We start from the raw sequence: 4,447 nt of genomic DNA on the forward strand, positions 1-4,447 counted from the left end.
CCCTCCCTCCTTCTTTCTCTCTCTGCTCTCCCCTTCTCCCACACCCACCATGACATTAATTGTCATTAATTGTCCTCATATCAAAATTGAGTACATAGGATTAATGCTTCTCCATTCTTGCGATGCTTTACTGAGAATAATGTCTTCCACTTCCATCCAGGTTAATACGAAGGATGTAAAGTCCCCATTTTTTTAAATGGCTGAATAGTATTCCATGATATACATGTACCATAGCTTGTTAATTCATTCCTGGGTTGGTGGGCATTTAGGCTGTTTCCACATTTTGGTGATTGTAAATTGAGCTGCAATAAACAGTCTAGTACAAGTATCCTTATGATAAAAGGATTTTTTTCCTTCTGGGTAGATGCCCAGTAATGGGATTGCAGGATCAAATGGGAGGTCTAGCTTGAGTGCTTTGAGGTTTCTCCATACTTTCTTCCAAAAAGGTTGTACTAGTTTGCAGTCCCACCAGCAGTGTAAAAGTGTTCCCTTCTCACCACATCCACGCCAGCATCTGCAGTTTTGAGATTTTGTGATGTGGGCCATTCTCGCTGGGGTTAGATGGTATCTCAGGGTGGTTTTGATTTGCATTTCTCTAATAGATAGGGATGATGAACATTTTTTCATGTTTGTTAGCCATTCGTCTGTCATCTTTAGAGAAGGTTCTATTCATGTCTCTTGCCCATTGATATATGGGATTGTTGGCTTTTTTCATGTGGATTAATTTGAGTTCTCTATAGTTCCTGGTTATTAAGCTTTTGTCTGATTCAAAATATGCAAATATCCTTTCCCATTGTGTAGGTTATCTGTTTGCTTTGGCTGTTGCCTCCTTAGCTGTACAGAAGCTTTTCAGTTTAATGAAGTCCCATTTGTTTATTTTTGTTGTTGTTGCAATTGCCATGGCAGTCTTCTTCATGAAGTCTTTCCCCAGGCCAATATCTTCCAGTGTTTTTCCTATGCTTTCTTGGAGGATTTTTATTGTTTCATGCCTTAAATTTAAGTCCTTTATCCATCTTGAATCAATTTTTGTGAGTGGGTCCAGTTTCAGTCTTTTACCTGTGGATATCCAGTTCTCCCAACACCATTTATTGAATAGGGAGTCTTTCCCCCAAGGTATGTTCTTGTTTGGTTTATCGAAGATTAGGTGGTTGTAAGATGTTAGTTTCATTCCTTGGTTTTCTATTCAATTCTAAGTGTCTATGTCTCTATTTTTGTGCCAGTACCATGCTGTCTTGACCACTATGGCTTTGTAGTACAGACTAAAATCTGGTATACTGATGCCCCCAGCTTTATTTTTATTACTAAGAACTGCCTTAGCTACAGGGTTTTTTCTGGTTCCATACAAAATGCAGAATCATTTTTTTCCAAATCTTGAAAGTACAATGCTGATATTTTAATAGGAATGGCATTGAATAGATAGATTACTTTGGGAAGTGTAGACATTTTAACAATGTTGATTCTTCCCATCCATGAACATGGTATGTTCTTCCATTTGTTAATATCCTCTGCTATTTCCTTTCTGAGGATTTCATAATTTTCTTTATAGAGGTCCTTCACCTCCTTCATTAGGTATATCGTAGGTATTTCATTTTCTTTGAAACTATGGAGAAGGGAGTTGTGTCCTTAATTAGCTTGTCATCTTGACTGTTATTGGCGTATACAAAGGCTACTGACTTGTGGACATTGATTTTATATCCTAAAACATTAGTGTATTTTTTGATGACTTCTAGGAGTGTTGTTCTTGGGTCTTTGGGATTCTCTAAGTATAAGATCATGTCGTTAGCAAAGAGGGAGAGTTTGACCTCCTCTGCTCCCATTTGGATTCCCTTGATTTCCTTGTCTTGCCTAATTGTATTGGCTAGAACTTCCAGCACTATGTTGAATAGTAAAGGTGACAGAGAACAACCTTGTCTCATTCTAGTTTTAAGAGGAAAAGCTTTCAGTTTTACTTCATTCAGTAAAATATTAGCTGTGGGTTTGTCATAGATAGCTTCAATCAGTTTTAGAAATGTGCCACCTATGCCTATACTCTTCAGTGTTCTAATTAGAAAAGAATGCTGGATTTTATCAAATGCTTTTTCTGCATCTGTTGAGAGGATCATATGATCTTTATTTTTGCCAATGTTAATATGGTGGATAACGTTTATGGACTTGCCTATGTTAAACCAGCCTTGCATCCCTGGGATGAAACCTACTTGATCATGATGTGTGACTTTTTTGATGATAAGCTGTAATCTATTGGCTAGGATTTTGTTGAGAAAATTTGCACCTATATTCATGAGTGAAATTGGTCTGAAATTTTCCTTTTTGTTTGGGTCTTTTACTGGTTTTGGTATCAGAGTGATATTTGCTTCATAGAACACGTTGGGGGAAGATTCCTTCTTCCTCAATTTTTTGGAATAATTGCTGCAGTATAGGAATAAGCTCTTCCTTGAAGGTTTGATAGAATTCTGGTGTGAAGCCATCTGGACCAGGGCATTTTTTGGTTGGAAGCTTTTTTATTGTTTCTTTAATCTCAGTGCTTGAAATTGGTCTGTTCAGGAGCTCTATTTCTTCCTGGCTAAGTCTAGGGAGAGGGTGTGATTCCAAATATTGATCCATTTCTTACACATTGTCAAATTTCTGGGCATAGAGTTTCTGGTCGTATTCAGAGATGATCTCTTGTATGTCTGTGAGATCAGTTGTTATTTCCCCTTTATCATTTCTGATTGAGGTTACTAGAGATTTTACTTTTCTATTTCTAGTTAGTCTGGCCAATGGTTTATCTATTTTATTTATTTTTTAAAAAACCAACTCCTTGTTTCATTAATGTTCTGAATGATTCTTTTGTTTTCAATTTCATTGATCTCTGATTTGATTTTGGATATTTCTTTTCTTCTACTGGGTTTAGGCTTAGATTGTTCTTCTTTTTCCAGTTCCATAAGATGGCTTGTAAGTTTGTTGATGCTCTCTCTTTCTGTTTTTCCAATGTAAGCATCTAAAGCGATAAATTTTCCTCTCAAAACTGCTTTTGCAGTATCCGACAGGTTTTGGTACATTGTGTCTTCATCATTGTTATGCTCAAGGAAGTTAATGATTTCCTGTTTTATGTCTTCCTGCACCCATCTGTTATTCAACAGAAGGTTGTTTAATTTCCATGCCTTTGTGTGGGGTTGAATGTTTTTGTTAGAGTTGAGTTTCACTTTAGTGCCTTATGATCTGAGAAGATATAAGGTAAAATTTCAATTCTTTTGATTCTGTTGATATTTGTTTTGTGTCCCAGGATAAGATCAATTTTGGAGAATGTTTCATGGGGTGATGAGAAGAATGTATATTCTTTATCTTTGGGATGGTGTGTTCTATGTGCGTCTATCAAGCACAGTTGTTCTAGGGTCTCATTTAAATCTTTTGTATCTTTGTTTAATTTCTTTTTAAATTATCTGTCCTGCTCGGTAAGAGGAATGTTAAAGTCCCCTGTTATGATGGTATTATCGGATACCATATTGCTCAGACTGAGTAAGGTCTGTTTCAAGAATCTATGAGCATTTAAATTGGGTGCATAAATATTTAGAATTGAAACGTCTTCTTGTTGTATTTTTCCCTTGACCAATATAAAGTGACCATCTTTGTCTTTTTTGACTTTAGTTGCTTTAAATCCACATGTATCTGAAAATAAGATTGCAACTCCTCTTTTCTTCTGAATTCCATTTGCCTGAAAAATTGTCTTCCAACCCTTGACTCGGAGTATTAATTTGTCTTTTGAAGCCAGGTGTCTTTCTTGCAGACAGCAAATGGATGGCTTGTGTATTTTAATCCTGTCAGCCAATCTATGTCTCTTCAGTGGGGAATTCAAGCCATTAACATGTATTGAGATAATTGATAAGTGTGGTAGTATTCTGTTCATATTATTTTGTGAGAGTCCGTTGCTTAGTTTTATCTTTTGCATCAGTGTGGAAGTTAGGTTCTGTCCTTTAATTTCTGAGTTCTTACTTTGCTGCTGATCCTTGTGATGGTCAGTGTGTAGAATAGGTTGAAGTATTTCCTATAGAGCTGGTCTTGTTGTGGCGAATTTCCTCAATGTTTGTACATCTGTAAATGATTTGATTTCTCCATCAATTTTAAAGCTTAGCTTAGCAGGGTATAGAATTCTGGGCCGGAAATTGTTCTGTTTAAGTAGATTAAAGGTAGATGACCATTGTCTTCTTGCTGGGAAAGATTCATTAGAGAAGTCTGCAGTCACCCTGATGGATTTGCCCCTGTAGGTCAACTGGTGCTTACTCCTGGCAGCTTGCAGAATCTTTTCTTGTGTCTTGACTTTGGACAGGTTCATTACAATGTGTCTTGGAGAAGCTCGGTTAGAGTTGAGGCGACCTGGAGTTCGATATCTCTCTGAAAGCAGTGTGTCAGAATCTTTGGTGATATTTGGAAAATTTTCATTTATAATATTCTCTAGTATGGCTTTCATTCC

The sequence above is a fragment of the Nycticebus coucang genome, chromosome 19, assembly GCF_027406575.1.
Source record: "Nycticebus coucang isolate mNycCou1 chromosome 19, mNycCou1.pri, whole genome shotgun sequence".
Taxonomy (NCBI): domain Eukaryota; kingdom Metazoa; phylum Chordata; class Mammalia; order Primates; family Lorisidae; genus Nycticebus; species Nycticebus coucang.